Source organism: Lissotriton vulgaris, chromosome 2_1 (genome assembly GCF_964263255.1).
Source record: "Lissotriton vulgaris chromosome 2_1, aLisVul1.2, whole genome shotgun sequence".
Classification (NCBI taxonomy): Eukaryota; Metazoa; Chordata; class Amphibia; order Caudata; family Salamandridae; genus Lissotriton; species Lissotriton vulgaris.
Window position 1 is genome coordinate 1818491607 of NC_141687.1, and position 20242 is coordinate 1818511848.

The following is a 20242-nucleotide window of genomic DNA, read 5'->3' on the forward strand; positions in this document are numbered from 1 at the left end:
CTATAGTGAGTTGGTAAAGCCAGTAATGTTCTAGTGATTGCTCTGAGGTATACAGTATACGACACGTTGTTCTCTCCCGGATTTTATCCCACACTTTCTGTGTGCAGGCAACCGCAAGGTGAACGCTGGTCCAAGGAAACCCTTAGTGGCGTGAGGGCTGCAATATCTCTCTCTATTGCTACATGTGCCATAAAAGGGTTGTGGGGGTAAAGCCAATAGAAGGCAAACTGTGCCTGAGTGCAAAAAAAAGTATAATTCAAAACAAAGAGCGTCAAGATCACCCTACTCATACAGCAAATTCAGTGCATGATGCTGGATCGGCCGTAGCAGGCACCAGGCGTTTGCCAGGTGGGCCGCCAGAGTGCGGACCGGTTTTTGATCCCTGGGGGTCATTTTTGTTACTGCAATATCTAGCCCCAGCAACAAAAGTGGCACAAAGCCGGCCAAGCTCTTTGCCTGGGCTGGTTTTGGTTCCCAGTCCGGCCCTGCCTTCCATTTGAGTCTGGGATGTTTACCCGCCCAAGACAGTATAATCATACAGGACAGCAGCTGTTTAAAGAGCTGTTGGTTCAGTTGAATGAGAATATTGTAGAATACATACCCGGGATAGTATGACCATCTTCATAAGGGCTATTCTGTCCAGCAGAAACAAGGCTAGTGTCTGTCAACATTTCACCTTATCTTTCATTTTAAGACATCGCTATCCCATATTTCTATGATATAAAAAGGTTTTTATCCTGACTTATCCTCACACTCAGGTACCTCACTGATGATGTGCATCAGGAAAGAGTAAAGTCCAAAGTGCAAACATGCACACCTGGGATTGGTGGGAAGATCGTTGATTTATTCCAAATTATGGAGATTCCTGACAAACATTTCATTACAGTGAATTTTCTTTTTTAAGTTCAAAATAAGCTTTATTGAAAGTTTTGAAAAAGTCATATAAACAATTTAAATACACGAATGCATATAATTGATACAAAAAGAATAAATGAAACACATGAGAACAAGAATCAAAAATCCAAAATAGATAAGAAAAAACAGTTCATATGTAATAAATACAAAAGGATAAAAAGAAAAGAAAAATACCAGCTAGGAGATAAAGAGTAATACAATACTATGAAATATAATACTAAACAACATAGCAATTTTGTGAATATTATGAAAAAGAGAAAAAAAGACAATATAAGAAAAGGAACCCAAGGAGGTTTAGCAACTTCTTGTTGAAAGGGAGATTTAGGCAGAGAGCGAAGGGCACAAGAATCAAAAAATGAAGTAACCGGATCCCATAACTGCTTTCGTTTTGGGGCTAAAACAGGTGGATAAACATATGTTGTATCTAATCTATGATTATAGCACACAGCATACCACCAAGCCTGATAAGAGAGTTTAGTGGAGTCTTTCCAAGCTTTGGTAATTTGCTGAAAAGCTACTGCAAGAAGTAAGTCAATTATTTTTATATCGAGATTGTGAGGGTTCCAGATAGGTGAAATACTACCTAAAAAAATATGTGATATATGAAACGGATGTGCAGTGGAGAAGATTTTATTAATTTGAGAACAAACCTGAACCCAAAACCGGTGAACCAGATTGCATTTGAAAAGCATGTGTAATAAATCCGCCTGAGGGGTTGAGCAGGACCAACAAGCGTGAGATAGGGCAGGATATCTTTTACTAAGTGTTAATGGGGAAAGTAGGAGTCGATTATAGATGAAAAATAGAGTTTGAATAGTGTTTGCAGCCCTAGATGATTTTCGTAATTTAACCCATAGCCTATCCCAAAGATCTATAGGCCATGAAAGGCCCATGTCAACTTCCCATGCCTCCTCTACCCTTGTCTTAGTGCGTGGTGATGGTGGAGCATGTAAGAAAGAATATATTTTTGACGCCCTAGATCCTTTAGTAAGTAAAGTTCTTAGTTGAGATATGCTAGGAGACTCCTGAAGTGATGTAGAGGATAGCCGGACATGCAGATCAAGTGCAGATTGAAGTGCTTGTGTTAATCTGAGATAATTGATGCGAAAGGAAGAAGGGAGATGGAAGGATTCTGCAACAACTGAAAATGGGAGAATACAGGATTGATGCAATAATTGACATACCCATATAAGACCACGATTTCTCCATGACTTCCAGAAGAAAGGCTTATTATTTATTAAAATCGAAGAATTGTGCCATATGGTTTGATCATGAAAGGAAGAGATCAAAGGAGGCGGTAGAATTTTTAAGGTATATTTGAGAATTGGAGTAGAAATAGATTGTGGTGGACGAGAAAAAGAGAGGTATTCTAGGAAAGAGAAGGGAGAAATGTATTCCAATTCCAGTGTTGTCCATAGGGGAGAGAAATTAGGAGAAACATCAAGCCATCTAGAAGCTTGATCTTGTTAACTTAGATAAAGACATACGAGCCTTCTTGCGACCCCATAAAAATGAAGACAAGATGGAGTTAATTTTCTTGAAATGGAATGAAGGAATAGAAAAAGGAATGTTGGAAATCAGAAATAAGACCAAGGGGGAAAGCATCATCTTGATCGTATCCAGCCTACCCCACCAAGAAAGATATAAGGGATGCCATTTAATGGTAAGATCTGTCAATTTTTTAATGCATACATCCATACAGCGGGAAACCGTACCTGAAAGAGTGGGGGTGAAATGAAGACCCAAATACTTGATGCAATTAGGATTCCACGTAAAGCCGGAAGAAATGAAGTCAGATTTATAAGTAAATTTGGTGAGAGGTAAAATTTCACATTTATCCCTGTTTAATTTGTAACCGGAAACAAAGGCAAATGAATTGACTTCATTTAAAAAAGCAGGTAAGGAAGTTGTGGGTTCAGACACAAATAATAAGACATCATCTGCATAAGCAGCCATTTTGATTGTGGATTGATGAAACGTAAAACCCTTTATAGCATCATTTTGGCGGATTCGCAAAAGAAAGGGTTCTAGGGCAAGATTAAACAAGAAAGGAGAAAGAGGACAACCTTGACGCACCCCTCTAGCAAGGGGGAAATAAGAAGAAACGCCACCATTCGCTGCAATAGCAGCTCTGGGGTGAGAATACAAAAGAGAAATGAGGGTTGAGATTTGTGGACCAAATCCGAACCATTTCAGCGTTTGAAAAAGATACGACCACTCGACTCTATCAAAAGCCTTTTCCGCATCCAAGGCAATGGCAGCAAGAGGATGAGAAGAGTGCGAGGTCTTGGAGAGAATGTCAAAGAATAGTCTAGTATTATCTGAGAGCAATCTACCCTTAACAAAGCCAGACTGCTCCTTCCCTAATAAATCTGGCAAGAAAGATTCTAAACGAAGCGCCAAGGATTTAGAAAAAATTTTGTAATCAATATTTACCAGAGAAATGGGTCTATAATTTTTACAGTACTGTGGATCTTTACCTGGTTTGGGGAGAATACAAATAAGAGCATCAGAGAAAGAACCGGAGGAAGAACCAGAGTCAAGAAAAGAAGAAATAAGAGAAGTTAATTTTGGAATAAGTAAAGCTGACAAGTGAAGAAAAAATTCTACAGTAAAACTATCCGGACCAGGAGCCTTATCTTTTTTGAGAGTCTTCAAAGCACTAAGGAGTTCTTTTTGAGTTATATGTGCCTCTAATGAAGAAAAATCAGGGAGAGTTGTGAAAGGAGAATCAATGACAGAGAGAAATTGAGAAATATCCTGTGATGAGGAGGTTGTGTCTGAGGAATATAGTGATTTGTAAAAATGAAGAAATTCCGTTAAGATGGCATCATCTGTGTGTTTTAAGACAGAATGCTGATCATAAATACTATCTATATTGGTCTTATTCTTTTTAATTTTCAAATAATTAGCCAATAATTTGCCAGCTTTATTTTGGCCTCCATAAAATTTAGCACTAGAACGCAATAGGTAGTTAGAAGCATTGTTTGTGGTATCCTTATTAAATTGCAACTTAGTAGCTATGAGGTTGTGTAAGCAATCAGACGATTTAGAAGCAAAGTATGAGTGTTCTAGATTCTTGATCTTATGGAAGAGTTCATTATTAAGTTACTCAGCTTTCTTACGTTTGCGAGAGACAAAACCAATAATGAAATCCCTAGCAGATGCCTTAAAGGCATCCCACACAACAGGAAAAGACACCTCAGAAGATTCATTACGTAGGAAGAAATCATGAAAAAAGGAAGTAAAGAGTGAAACAAAATCGGAGTCAAGAAGGAGAGAATTATTAAAACCCCATTTTTTGTTTAGAGCTGGCTTCTGTAAAATGTCGAGGTGAATGGAGACTGGTGTATGATCCGATATCAAAATGGAACCTATGTCAGAAGCAAAGAGAGATTGAGAAAGATGATGCGAGATAAAGAAATAATCAAGTCGGGATTGTGTCTGATGTGGTGGAGAATAAAAAGAATATTCTCTCAAGGTAGGATTACACAACCTCCAGGCGTCAATAAGTTTGAATTGATGTATTGGTGCCGTGAAAGATTTATGTGATTTGTGGGGATTGTAAGTAGTGACAGAATTCCTATCTAAAAAAGGATCAAAAACCTCATTGCAATCTCCCGCCAAATTAAAATTGTCTTCATAATATTGGGTGATGTGAGGGGATAAGGAAGACCAAAAAGAAGCATCACCTGTAGTTGGGGCATAGATATTGAGGAGGGAAACTGGGGTATTATCTACAACAAACTTAACCAAAACCCATCTGCCAGACTGGTCCGCTGAGTCAGCAACAAATTTGACAGAAAGAGATTTATGAAATAAAATGAGAACTCCATTGCGTTTACCGTCACCAGGGGAAAAAAATACATCTCCAACCCAATTTCTTTTAAGTTTAATAGATTCCTCAGGTGAGAGGTGTGATTCTTGTAAACAGGCGATGTCCGCCTTAAGTTTAGCTAAGTGTGTCAAAACTCTCTGCCTCTTTATGGGGGAGTGCAAACCCCTAACGTTCCATGAAACAATTTTTAAAGGCATTCAAAAAAGTAAGAAAGGGGGGCGTGGCCTAGCCAGCGGACATGGCGGTCGTCTAGAGCCGGAGCTCCGACCAGCCAAACACCATCCTGTTGCGTGCATCCTGCCCTGGTCACAAAGTTCGTCTCCCGACGGCTGGGTCTGACCCCCTGACATCGGGTCCCCCTGTTGCTGCTGCCGGAGCCGCCCGCGCGGTGTCATCGGACGGCGCAGTGCCCCGGGGAGAGGTGGCGAGCTGGACAGCGTGGTGAGGCCCGAGAAGCCGGGGCCTCGATTGCTGCAGTGGCCCGCCGAGTGGGCGGGGCGGTGTGCGGAGATCCTGAGCGCCGGCTCCGAGTGCATCCGGAGTGTTGGCGCGGCAGTGTGGAGGCGGCCCCCGGACTTGAGAGGGCCGGCCCCAGAGGGACAACGCTGCGAGTGGTGGATGCGGGGCTGACCTGGCAGATCCCGAGGGCCGGGAGGATTGAGGGTGCGGCCGCCATCTTGCCTGCGGGAGATCGGGCTGCCGGCCCTGGAGAGCGGCGCTTCCTTGGGGACCACCTACCAGGGATCAGCTGTAAGGCTGCAACAAGCAAAGGTCAGAGGGGGACTCCGGGGGTGGACAGGTGGAGGAGGTGTGGTGCTGCTCGGCGGATCGGGGGTCGCATCGGGCCCCGGGGCCCACATCTGCCTGTCTCCCTGCACGGTGGGTTCCCGCGTCACTGGGAGGTGGACGGGGCCGGTGCTCACGGACAGCTGCAGTGGACTTTGAGTGCCCAGATAGTGGGACCACCAGTGTGACCGGAGTCCCCACGGCGCATCGGGGGTCGACTCGGGCCGGACATTTGTGGAGTCCTTGGCGTGGAGGGGGGCCCCCGCTCTCCCCCCTTCCCCCTCAGCGTTCTCCTGCCGCAATTGGGCTCTGACTGGGGGCAAGGCAGTTGCTGCCTGACCATAGGGTGGGAATCCTGACCTACAGCGGAGGGGTGTGGGCTGCGGACGGCCGAGTGGGGCCCATACATCGGTCCACCATGACCCGGGGTGGCAGTGGAAGCCAGGGCAAACAGGGCCCGATCGACAAGTTCACCGAGGCTGCGGGTGCCAAGGGGCCGCAGCCACCGGCGCCTGAAAATGCGGCTCTCTTGGCCGCAATCACGCAGTCCAGAGACGCCCTAGATGCCAAGATTGGGGCGGTTGGCGCAGACGTTATGCTCCTACGACAAGACCTGCGCAACGCTGTGGAGCGCATAACTGGAGCGGAGACGCGCATCTCGGCCGTGGAGGACGACATGACCACCCTAAAGAAGAGGGTCGTGGCACTTGAGCGGACACAACAGGGCCTAGTGGCGAGAGCGGAGGAGGCGGAGGGACGTGCCAGGCACAGTAACCTTCGCTTCCTGGGCTTTCCAGAAGACTGCGAGAAGGGTAACGCCGAGCGCTTTCTGACACAGTGGCTGGAAGGGTGGATGCCGGCCGATTCCCTCTCTCGTTGCTTCGTGGTGGAGCGGGCTCATCGAGCGTTGACGCAGAAGCCCCCGGTGGGGGAACGCCCTCGCCCCCATGATCGCCAAATTGCTCAACTATGCCGACAGAGACGCTATCCTGAAACAGGCGAGGGCGAAGGGTCAGCTCGTGTATGAGAACTCACCTATCCTTATCTTCCCGGACTACACGAGATTGGTGCAACAGCAGAGACAGTCCTTCACAGCGGCCAAGGCCCGCCTTCGGGGCCTGAAGCTGCCGTATGCCCTTCTGTACCCGGCGCGACTGCGAGTTGTCTTCCAGTCCCGTACCCTTTTCTTTGATACCCCGGAGGCCGTTTTCCAATGGACAGATGAGACGGTCAAGGTGCGCGTCAATACTGCCAGGGGTGGTGAATCGGATTCCTCAACTGGGGGGCCCTCCGACAGGGGTCCGGACGGTCAGCAGAGGCGCCGGGGCAGGTCCCGTTCACACCGCAGCTCGAAGTCACGGTCCAGCACGCGCAACGATGAGGCTGTGCAGAATGCTTCCGGGGATGTGCCCTGACTGTTGGGAGACATGGACTCTCGCTCTCTTGATTGCTTGTTCCCCTTTTTGTTGACCAGGGTGTATTAGCTTGGCTGGGAGCCACGCCTACTCAGAGTTGGGAAGGGGCCACTGCCTAGTTTGACATGGGCTGTGCTGTGGGGATCCATTGGAAGGGGTGCTCCCTGGCTCCCCGTTGGGGCCGGGACCACTCCCTGACCGCGACAGGTGCTTCCATGTTTGAGAGGTGCGGGGTGGGGGTGGAGGGGGGTTTGTTGGGGTGTGAGTTTGACTTGGTTCTGGGGTGGGGTCTGGGGGGGGTGTGCTGCGTCCGATCCGTTGTGAGCATTGCTGCTGGTGCCTGCGTTATGGCTTGTATGATTTCTATGCCGAAACACCAATGTCGTCTGATGCTGGGGGCCCTCGGGTAGGTCCGGGTGGGACTAGAATACTGAGCTGGAATGTGAGAGGAATGCTAGATAAGGTGAAGAGAGGGGCAGTGTTCGCGTGGGCCAAAGGCAGGGGAACCGACATCTTGCTCCTTCAAGAAACCCATTTATTAGGCACAAAGGCGTTATGCCTCCAGCGCAATGGCTTTACACAGACATATCATGCAGGTTTCGCGAGAGGGTCCCGGGGGGTGGCCATACTGATTCATCGGAGAGTTCAATTTACACATAGGCGCACGTGGCAGGACGCGCAGGGCAGGTATATCTTTGTGCAGGGCGAGATAGGTGGTGAGATGATTGTTCTTGGTAGTGTATATGCTCCGCCCCCGCTGCAATGGGCCCTGGTGGAGAAGTTGATGTCCCTCTGGGTCGATATGCCGACAGCATTGTCAATTGTTGGGGGGGACTGGAATGATGTCATGGATGTCTCCTGCGACAGATGGCGGGGTGCTGCAGGCGGGGTGGTGGGAGGGGAGGGGCAAGCATCGCGTCTGCGGGCACTGGTCACGGGGCTGGACTGGATTGACTCCTGGAGGTACAAGCGCGGGGCGCGTAGGGACTTTACTTACTTCTCTTCTGCGCGCGACTCGTTCTCGCGCTTGGACTACATTTTTCTCCCGCGAGCGATGGCAGGTAGGCTCATGTCCGCTGACATTTTGCCACGGGCACTATCTGACCACTCTCCGATTTCTGTGGTGGTTGACACTGGGCGTCCTAGACAGCCGTTCAGATGGCGCCTGTCGCCCTGGCAGTTAACTCAGCCTTCGTACCGCGCCCATATTACCCGTGAAATAGCTCACTTTCTGTCCGCCAACGCCGACTCGTGGCATCCCCTGCGACCTTGTGGGAGGCCATGAAACCCACTTTGAGGGGGATTGATATCTCTTGGTGCTCAGCGGCGCGGAGGGAAAAGCGTAAGGACCTGGTGCGGCGGGAAGCGGAATTGGAGGACATGGAGCGTAGGAGTCGGGAGGACGATGGCGCGCTGCTCAGGCGAAGACTATTACTGGCACAACAGCAATATACCTCGATCTTATTAGATGAGGCCCGCCAGGCTTGGCTGGCCACTCAGAGCCGCATTTATCAATGGGGCAATAAGTCGTGCAAAATGCTACATCGCCTGTGTCAGGGCATTAGACATGCACAGCCTCTGCCTCAGATTGTCACCCCTGATGGGGAGCCACTGTTGGAGCCTGGAGCAATTGCGGGCAGCTTCGCCTCCTATTACGAGTCCCTCTATGCGCCCCCGGGAGTGCCTGGCGGCTGACATGGTGCAGCGATTTATTGATGACCTTCCGCCATGGGCCGTGTCGGATGAGGTCCGCGACCTGCTGGACCGGCCTCTGACGGACGACGAACTGGCCACTGCCCTGGGCGAGTTGAATCCGGGCAGGGCGCCGGGCCCGAACGGGTTCCCCTGCGAATTCTTTAGGCACTTTGCGACCCAGTTGATGCCCCACTTTCGGCCGGTTATTGAGGAGGCCCGGGAGAGAGGCCTGCTGCCTCCTGACTGGCGACATGCAGAGGTGGTAGTCTTTTTGAAACCAGGACGCCCCCCGGAGAAACACGAGTCCTACAGGCCTATCTCCCTTCTCAATACAGAGGCCAAGATATTGGCGAAGGCCCTCGCCAACAGGCTCAAACCGCACATTACGGACTTGGTACACCCGGACCAGGCCGGCTTCATGCCCCAGCGGGCCACTAGGCATAACATTAGGCGAGCCCAGGTGGCGATCTCGGCCTGGCGGGGATTGGAAGAGAGAGTAGCGCTACTGCTGGCTGACATGGATAGGGCGTTTGACTCTCTGAGCTGGACGTACCTGTTTTCTCTCCTGGGTCGACTGAATCTGGGTCCCCGTTTCCTGGCCTATATACGCCTCCTCTATACTGACCTGACGGCGGCTGTCCGCGTCGGCGGGGGTGTCTCCCGCTCATTCCGAATCCAGAGGGGAACGAGACAGGGGTGCCCCCTCTCCCCATACCTTTTTGCGCTCGCAATGGAGCCCCTGGCGGCGTGGGTGCGGATCGACGCCCAGGTGAGGGGCTTCCAGTGGTCACCGGGGGTGGCGGATAGAATAGCCCTATACGCCGACGACGTGCTATTTTTTCTTTCCGACTTGGATCGCTCTGGGCCTCGTATCTTGCGGATCCTACAAATTTTTGGAGAAACCTCGGGGCTCTATATGAACCCCGGGAAGTCCACACTCTGGACTCTAGGGGGTCCGCATCCTCTGGGTGAGTGGGCCGATGGGCTGCAGGTGACGGCTGAAGGGGTGAAGTATCTCGGGGTATACCTCACGGAGGATGCCGCGGTGGCCCTGGAGCGCAACATCGCCCCGGTTTGGGATCGTACGCGAGAGGATATCAAGGTGTGGGCCAGAATGCCGCTGTCCATTCAGGGTAGATCTGCCATCTTTAAGATGGTCGCGCTCCCACGTCTACTGTACCAACTGCAGAACCACCCGGCGTTGGTCCCGCACACTTGGTTTCGACGCCTGAATGCGGCCTTGAGCAGCTTCTTGTGGGAAGGAGGCGCGACACGAGTTGCGCTGCGGACGTGCTTCCGCTCCACCTACACAGGGGGTCTTGCCACATCTGACTTATTATCATATTATCAAGCATCCCACCTCCTTGTACTCAACGACTGGTGGTACGCGGACAGGGGGGATCCTGCATACGCGGTGGAGCGATACCTTATGGGCTCTGCCTCCCTACATACGTTGTTGTACTCGGCGCCCCTCCGGGGATCGTTGCCGTCCGTCACACGCGTGGTTTTCCAGATCTGGCGGCAGGCCCTGCGCAGGGTGGGGTGGTGGAATGTCCTGACCCTGGAGACTCCGCTGTGGCAGAATGGTAGATTGCCGCAACTGGCGGCCCTGGTGGGCTTTAGGCAATGGGGCATGATAGGTATTTCCACACTTGGAGACGTTATGTCTGGGGGAACGCTCAAATCTTTTGCTATGCTGCGGGAGGAGTTTGACATGCCACATACCCAATTCTATAGGTACCTTCAGTTCCGGCATGCTCTTGCCCCGTACATCCGTGACGTGGAAGACCTGCCGGAGTTCAGTCCCATTGAGGCCAAGGTCTTTATGGGGGAATTGCCGGACAAAAAGATCTCCCGTATCTACCAGACGCTGGTGCACCATAGCGCGTCAGATCTTGCCCACCTTAGGTCCCAATGGGAGCGGGATGTTGGGGAGCTTGACGAGGAAGACTGGGTTGAGGCCCTGGAGGGGCCCAGGGGTGCGGCCGTCTCCATGCGCTTGCGACTGATACAGTTCAGATACCTCCACCGTACATATTACACTAGACAGCGCCTGTGGAGGGCGGGATTGATTGCATCCCCGACATGTCTTAGATGCAACTCTGAGGTGGGCACGCTACTGCATACTGTGTGGGGCTGTGGGGCTCTTCAGAGGTTTTGGGACAGAGTGTTCCGGTGTTTGAGTGAGGTGCTGGCCTGGGAGTTGCAGAGGGACCCCAAACTGGCTCTCCTTCATGTTCTGGCTGGAATTGGGGGCAATAGATATAAGCGTCACTTACTGCTTCTGGGTCTGACTCTGGCCAAAAGGGACATAGCGAGATCCTGGAAGGCACCTCGTGCCCCCACCGTCACGGCCTGGCGGAATGGTATGGATTATTGTATGGGTCTGGAGCAGCCTGTCTATGTCGCACGGGGATGCCCCCTCAAGCACTATAAAATTTGGAAGAGGTGGGCGGACTACCGGGGCCTGGAACTGGACCCACCCGCAGAGGAGGAGGCCCTACAGTACGATTGATGGCCCTACGGCCTTTGTTCTGGCTTAAAATATGCAGCGTTTGGCATGGCACGGACGGAGTAGGCAGCAGCAAGCTTGGGAGGGGGGGGAGTTGAGGGCGGTGGATAGGGGCAGAGGGGTTTACTAATGGACATTTCTTTGTATACAATTACCTTCTGACGTATCGCCTAAGAAAATGTTTGCATGATGTGCTATTGATCATTTGCCCTAGTAATTGTCTCTGGTGTTCAGAGCATTACGCGCTATATTTTTGTCATGCTACTAATAAAATCTGTTTTAAAAAAAAAAAGTAAGAAAGAATACATAACAAGCTGGTAAATATAATTCAATAGTAAGCAATCAGTAATAAATGTGAAAGAAAAATGATGAAGAACCTTTAAAGTGTAGAAAGATAAGCAATCCATAATGCAGCAATTTTGTATAAATACATAAGTAAAAATGCGAGAAAATGAACTGTCAATATAGTAAGATAAGCAATCCATAATGCAACAATTTTGTATATATACATAAGTAAAAATGTGAGAAAATGAACTGTCAATATAATAAAACAAGAAAAAAAAACTGTATTTATGAATAGTCAATGAAGACAAGAGAATAAGGGAAAAATGAGCTAGAAGCATGAGAAATGAAAGAAAAGAATAGGAAAAAGAGAAGAGCATCCATGAGAAAAGAAGAAGAGGGAAAAGAAATGAATGAAGGGAAAGCCTTAAAGGACGAGAAGAAGAAAGAGACAGGAGAAGAAGAAGAAGAAGGAGGAAAAAAGAAAAAAGAAAGATAACAAGAGAGGAATATGACTTACATAACATCCAAAACATGTACGGGTGGGAGGGATGAAGGCCACAAAGGATAATGACGGGTATGCAACTCGTGAGGGAAGGCGGGAGGGGAGAGACGAATCAGCGAACTCCAGGAAGAAAATTAGGAGAAGGGAAGACACATGGGTAATGATCTAGAAGTTGGAAACAAAAAACAAGAACAGCATTAACAACTAGGTAATTGAAAGAATTAATAGCCAACCGAACAGTACCTCAAGATTAACCAACATAGTGAGAGAAATATATAGGCATTACCATAAGACAATCATAGAGATGTCAAGTAAGAACATCAAGGAAATTGGGGAACAGAAGCAACATCCATAGCACTAGCGCTGTGTGAATATAAAAAACTCTTCAATTTCAGCGGGTCTTCGTAAGTAGTAGTTTTGTTATTAAGAGTCACCCTGAAAAGGCAAGGATTAAATAAACCATAACGTGCACCAAGTGAACGCAGTTGAGGTCTCAGTGACAAGAACTCCTTACTTCTGTCAGCCGTTACCTTGGCATAATCCTGGGAGAAAAAGAGGGAGTTGCCTGACCATGTGATACGCTTCATAGCTCGTGCAGCTGATATAATCTTGAGCAGATCTGTGTATTCAAGGAAGTAGATGATAACTCCTCTAGGTTTCCTGACAGTTGAGGAGGAAGATGTATTCGAAGGAGGACCTAGTCGATGAGCCCTTTGTATATTAATGTTGGTGCTATCAGGCAATGAAAGAACTTTTGGCAAGAAGGATTTGAAAAACCCCAGGGGATCTGACCCCTCTGTCCCTTCCGGAAGACCATAAATATGTAAATTATTTCTCCTATTGCGATTCTCCAAATTTTCAAGTTGCTTATGCATGGCTGAGATTTGCGCACAGAGCGGATCCACCTTTGAGACAGACGAGGTCAAGGAAACAACATCACGTTCCAATTGAGTGACCCGACCATCAACAGCCAATAACTTGTCTGTAATTGTTTGAAGAGTGGCTCTAGACTCATCAATGAAGGGACGTAATGCTCTTATTTCTTCCAAAAGTATGTCCATGGTAGCCAGGTTAGACTGCTTTGGAGGAGAAGGAGGATCCTTTTTAAGCCTTTTCGTTGAACCCTTACAGGCTGAAGAGACGGAAGAATTCGATGGTGATGATGTATGCTTAGAAGATGATTCCTGTGAATCCTCCATTTCGAGACACTGAAATCTGGAACTCGTCTGAATTAGGAACTTTCTTGAAGAAATTGAAGGTTTATGCAAGTCTCTTGAAAACCTACTCATGAGGAAGAAAAAATGTGTACCAAAAATAGAAGAACTCTTTACAATAAATAAATATGCTTATGTGTATAATAAGCAAATAGAAGTGAGGAGAAACCAGTCATACAATCATAAAATAAAGCAGGAATATGCAAATGACATAAATGCAAAAATAATGAATTAAAATTGCACTATATGTAAAGTACTTGCATAGCAAAAACCAGTAAAATGCAAAAATATGAGAGTACAGGCACAGCTGACCTCCAAAGCCTGAAGTTGAAATATTGAACTGCAATGTGAGTAATAATCAAAAATTGTACATCACATGTCACATATTAATGATGGGCAAGGCACATTTTAACAGAATTTGCGTACATTTGGCATATGATAAAATATTAAAACGTTCATACACCAATAAGCATGAGGTAAAATGTAAAAATGATAACTGTGCGCTGAAATAGAAGAGAATACATGAATGAAGTATAAGTCACCGCAATATATTACTATAATATGTTTATGCCTAAATGAACCATAACACATGTGAAACTTGGTATCATATGTAAAAGAGGTACCTTAGACAAAGAATCTCGTGGTACGGTCATACAATATTGTAATCTCTGAGAGAGACAACTTGAAGAAATGCAGATATTTGCACTAACACATATCAGCAGCACAAAAACAAAATTGCATAAATGCGCACTCAAAACCTATTAATACAAGCGCATGGAGTAATGCCTAAAATCACTTTTCTATAGGACGTCTGTTTTGAAACATCCATATTCAGTGAAACAGGGACAGTAAATGAATAGAACATTTAATTACTCCTTTTGAAGAAACTCAACACACAATGAAAATAGAATCCTGTCTGTAAGTAAATGAGTGAGTCACAGCCACTTTATAAAGATACAGCACGCAATGAAATAATCTCCTCAGCATGCAGACTAATGTTGTGCAGTGAAATAAGGTCAAACATTCACTTCATGCTTTAGCTGCCAAATTCGACCCTCACTCATTAGTGTCCTGTCAATAATTCTCCCTTGCATGCTTTGAAGAAAACCAGGTGAGATGTGGAGATATAATCTCTAGCAATGACAATGTTAAATAAACTGCTTCTGTGGAACTTGCTCAAAGCTTAATGAGGAACAGAGATGGGGCACTGCACTTGAATAAACACATAACTCACTTCAATAATTAGCTATCAAGTGGCAACCTTCGGCAGAATATTCTCCTGGTACCGGTTTTGAAATGCGTGCATTAGAAGTGAAGGTGCGCCACACCATGAAAGCCAGTTCCTTCAGGGCTTGAAAATCACTAAGGTGAAAGTGATGGTTGCCAGAACAGCAGCTGAGGGCGTAATGAATAATAAAAGCACAATGCACTTCGTAATAAATGTGATAAATCAGTCACATTTGAGGGTTCATGTTCTCCAATGAAACCAAGGAGCCGCTGGGAGTCGAGCTCCGTCAGCGAGTCTCACAGAATGGTGTCTGCGTCACCTCAGAGGAATGCTTAGGGCATTTTTTATCGGGCCAGGAGCTGCGCATGTATAAGCAAACTTATTTATTTTAAAAGATTCAGAACGAAGTGAAAGTCGGAGAAAAGCGGCAAATGAAAGACAGCTGCCGGCACATGAGTGAAGTAATCAGAGTCCCACTAGGAGCGGGCTCCGTCAGCAGGGCCAGAAAATGGCGGAAACAATCTCACCAGGCTCCGGTGAATGCGTGAGGAGAACAATCAGGCTGTTCCGGCTCCTGAAGCGCCAGCGAAGGCTTCACTGCGGCTCCTCAAGGCTTCCAACGACTGTTACCATGCCGTAACTGTTCAGGTCAGGGAAAGGAGTCTCGCCGGGTCCTCCTCCATCGCCGCTCCCCGGGAGAGTCACAAAAACGCCGCCATCACCTACGGGCGCAAGCCACGCCCCCTACAGTGAATTTTCTAATGCACTGGGTGTCGTAGTTATAATGTAATATCACCCCATAGAAAGAGATGACAAGATTACGAGAAGCAAACCTAAGGCTTCTGGTGGCATGACATGTCTAACCACACAAGCCAAGGGCTCAATCGCAATACCAAACAGGATAGGTGAAAGAGGACAGCCCTGACGTGTGCCTGTTTTAATTGAGATAGGGACAGAGAGGGGGCCCTTGAGGCGAATTCTTGTCAAGGGCTATGAGTATAGGAGTTGAATCCAACTTTGAAAGCCTGGTGGGAATCCCATCCTAGTCAAAACCACAAACTTCCATTCTAAAGAGTCAAAAGCCTTGGTGGTGTCCAGTAGGATGGCAGCCAACTCAAGATGTTGGTCAAGTTGGTGCATCAAAGCAAAGAGGCAAATTATGGGATGTGGATCTTGTAGGAATAAATCCCTCTTTGTCTGGCAGGACCTTGTCGGATAACAATTGAAGCAGTCTATTGGCAAGTATTTTGGCCAGTATTTTAATATCAACATTTATAAATGAAAGTGGTCTATAAGACTCACATATTTCAGGAGATTTGTCTGGTCTCTATTTTGCTATACTAAGGGTCTCCTGCAGTGACTGGGCAGGATACCTGACAGCCTGGTCACTTCAAAAAACAGCCCGGGAATGCAGATCAAAATATACCTTGTAGAACTCACTGGGAAGCGTATCGCTACCAGATGTTTTACATGTTGGCATATTAGATAGTACTAATTTTATATTCTATAATGTTAAGGGGTCATCAAGAAATTGTTGTATATTTAAAAAAAATCTTTTTATTATAAAACATAAAATAACAATACAACACAAAACAACAAAATAAAAGAAAGCAATTGTCAGGAAGGCTACATCATTGAAAATAAATGCCTCATACATACGACCAATAAAATTAAAATAGACAGTAGCAATGATATACAGGCATATTATAATATTTGATCTCTAAGGGGACTCCCCATCTACATTATATGGAGCATCATCTCCTACGGGGGGAACACAAAAGTCCTCTATATTCTTTCCATGGGCCCCATATTCTAGTCCATTTGCCCGGGCAGCCTCTACCTTCGCATATCACCCTCTCGGCTTGCATGCACCAGTCCATATCAGCAGCCCAGTCCGTACTTTGGGGCACGACTCCTCCCTTCCATGTTCGGGCAATAGTCCTCTTTGCTACAATACAACCCAGAGAGACCCACAGTTGTTCGGTAAGATTCAGATCTGTAGGGTCCTAGATGTTCAAGAGACAGAGCCTGGGGGAAGGTTCTATCGGTTTCTGACATATTTGGGACATAGAGGATATAATCTTGTTCCAGTAGTGTTGGAGAATCGGGCAGTCCCACCATTGATGTAGAAAAGTACCCAAGGCACCACAGTCACAGGGGCAAAGTGGGGAGGTTGTGAATCCCATCTTAAAAAGACCTGTGGAAGTATAATAAGCTCTATGTAGTAGTTTTAGTTGGATACGTTTAAAGCGGGACCTGATGGCCACCTCCCTGGGAGATGCCAGGGCCTCCTTCCAGTCCTCATCCGGTATGTCCCCTAAGTCGGCCAACCAGTTCATGCAAATTTTATCAAGTGGTTCTGGTAGGTTGTTGAGTATCTTACAGTAATTTACGGTAATAGCCTTATATGGCAGGTAGTAGTCTAGGAGCCTATCTTCTAAAGGTGATGAAACAGGGAGATCAGAGCATTTAGGGATGGCTTTGGTGAGTGTGCTAAATGCTTGTAGGTAACGGAATGTTTCTCCCCTCATGTAACAAGAAATTGTTGTATTTAACCATCCAGCCACTCTGTGGTGATCGTTTCGAAGAGGTTTGTATGTTCAATGGCTGACGGGGACTCACATGATGTATAAAGGTCCGAATAATATGTTACAAATTCTGCCTATACATGCTGAACGTCATATAACATATATGTTCTGGATTTGTGTGATATTATGAGACAACCAGGGAGGCCGCAGTAAAGCTGCATGTGTCTTACCAGGCGTCTCTCTCTCTCTCACTCTCTCTCTCTCTCTCTATATATATATATATATATATATATATATATATATATATATATATATATATATTTATATGTATATACACATACACACACACATATATATATATATATATATATATACATTTCTCTCACCATATACTCAAGCCCTGACATGAACTCTCATATATTTTACATCCCTATTCGCTACCTTTGTGAATTCGACAAACTTTGCTTTGATGTCAGCTAGTGTCGGGATCTGGACTTAGAGGCCTTACACGTGAAACGCAGGTCCTTACGGGCTGGAACGCAAACTACCGTTATTGAAATTCAAACCATAAAACCAACGGCTCACTACAACGCTGTCTCTCAATCTTAGAATATCCGTCTTACCTAAGCAACAAAAAGCAAAACAAGACTATCTATACCTCAACAGAACAGGAAGTAAGTCTCTATCAACACAAAAAGAGGACTAAGAATTCCTCAAAGTCTTCTCAGCTGAGGTAAACAGACGACTCTAACAACTAACACTAAAATAAGACTCTACTAGTCTTCTCAGTACAGGTAACAACCCGCTCCTACAACTAAAACAAAACAGGACTACCTTCATCATCAGAACAGTAAAAAAGACACTACTATGGCACAACTCTCATAAGCCTATGATAGCTTCCAGACCCGATAGCAAAAATAAACAGCCTGCATTATATGTTTCACCAAATAAAAGTTGGTCTGCTCCCCAACGTTAATTAATCCACAACTATAACCTCTATTCTAACAATACTAGGTATATAAATTGTGCCTTCAGGACTGTTAGGTCTGATTCGACCAACTCCTCAATCTGATATGGATTACCTATACCACCCACAATGTACATTTATAGAATCCCTAGACCCATACCTGTATTACACATAAAAAAACACTCAACCAAGCACACTAAAAACAAGCAAACCATGCCAATCTGATTGTTACAAGTGGACAAAAAAAAATGAAAACTTTTGCTAAGACAAGTACCTATTTACAGTACATCCATACAACCTGAGATCAGAATATGCCCACCACACGCACATGTCGTTGTTTACCACATCCTATAATGTAGATCATATGTGTATTACAGAATCCTGGCTCAACAACGTTTCGCAAAACATCATGGACTCCCTCATACAAGACGGCAACTTTATCCTGAGGAATGATAGCCTAGAGCAGACGGTGGCAGTTTAGCTATCATCATCAACAAATCCATACTCCACCACAACATGTTTTCCGTTGGTTGCAAAACTCTTCGACATTACACAACATTTATCCAAATCAACCCACATCAAAGGGAGAACTCAAGACTTAATAATATCACCCATTAACGACTTGCTACATTCCAAACCCAAAGAAATTGATTGTTCTGGTCACTTTCCTATACATTTCTCACTACCACTCAATCCTACCACCCAAATGAATAACAGAATTCACTGAGGAATCGTTGAACTCTTCCTTGTGCCACAACTCGAAACACTTGAATTCCTACAACGATCCCAATGTCTTATTTAACAACTATTTCAAGATCATAAAAAGCCTCATAGACAATACAGCCCTTTAACTTGGAAACAACCAGAAACCTACCTTACAAAGTATGGTTCAACAAGGACCTGAACAAACTTACAAAAGTGGAATCCATCTCGCAACGACCTCCTAAATTCAAACTCAAATCGCGCAACCCATCAATCCAAAAAGAACTGTTTTCAAATGTATCTACAAGAACACAAAAGCAATGCATTTGTAAGATTCTTCTCTGATGAAATCAACAAAATCTAACACAAACTACTTTCCTCTTCTTCAAAGGAAAGAAATTAAGAAATGAAAACAAAAAACATCTGGTACGCATTTAAACTGCTTCAGTTGGAGGACGGCACAAAAATAATTTTTATTATTTTTAAACTCTTTTTATTAACAGAGCTCAAGAGACCACACAGTACAAAAACATTTTCAGCAATACATCATGGAGTGAACACAGCGGATCAATAATAATATGTTCATGAGAGCTATAAGAAAAGATTAGACCTCCAACAAGCTCCTAGTCCCCCACTCCCCACCATCTGTACTTTCTCCAGGGCGCTCACACTTTCTCCCATTTTTTGGCACATCCCCTACCCTTATACGCTGTTTCTTCTGCGCGCTGGCATCAGTCAAGATCACATTTCCATTCCTCCAGCTGCGGGGTTCAGGTGCTCCCCACCCACAGGCGATGTTCCGCTTTGCTATGCCTGCTGCCAGGGCCAACCATATTCCCACATATCTAGACCAAACAGATTCACCTCTGATCATTTGGAAAAGCCACTTCGTCTCCAAAGGGACAGTCTCTCCCACCACTCTGGTCATTGTGTCAGTTACTTTCCCCAAGAACTGAGTATCTCTGGGCATTCCCATACAATATGCAAGAAAGTACCCTCCGGCTAACAGCCCCTAATGCACAGTGCTGTCGGGACTCTACCCCATTTGTATAGATGAGTGCGAGAATAATAAGTATGGTGCAGAATTTTGAGCTGTACTAGTCGAAATCTAGAGCTTATTGTGAACTCTCTAGGGCTCTGAATTGCTTCCTGCCACTCCTCATCGTCTATGCTACCAAGATCTTTGACCCAGGCCTCCCGGAGAGTAATCAGGGGGTCTGGAACATTATTGACCAGTTTGCGGTATATTGTAGAGGTTGGTTTCTTGGTTATGGGGTCAAGTAGCAGCCTGTCTTCTAGCGGGGAGTAATTCGGAATCGAGACCTCCCTGTGTATGTAGGTGCACAGAGCATGTGTGAGTCTCATGTGATGATATCTCTGAGACTGGTGTAGGCTGTATTCTTTCTAGAGAGCCTCAAACATATGGGGGGAGTCCCCTTTCCATATGTCTCCCAAGTATTCGATACCAATAATTTACAACCCTTTAAAACTCGTCAGCGTGGCCACCACCCGCAGTGGATCACCCACCCACAACAGGGTCCTACTGGTCAATTTCCCTGCCCAACCCAAGAGTTTATTGGCTTCTAGCACAAGAATAATAAAACTAATGAAACCAAAACCCTACTTCAATGACTACATCCCAGTCAGTATAATAG

At 46.2% G+C, this 20242-nt stretch overlaps 1 long non-coding RNA gene across 1 annotated transcript in view; it reads right to left on the bottom strand.

Annotated features, from left to right (window-relative positions):
- The window catches only part of LOC147733325 (uncharacterized), a 98371-nt gene that overhangs the window by 33287 nt on the left and 44842 nt on the right, over nucleotides 1-20242 (bottom strand). The window contains exon 2 of the long non-coding RNA XR_015308519.1: nucleotides 11964-12113. This is a non-coding gene — a long non-coding RNA (uncharacterized LOC147733325). The remainder of the gene's footprint in view (nucleotides 1-11963; nucleotides 12114-20242) is intronic.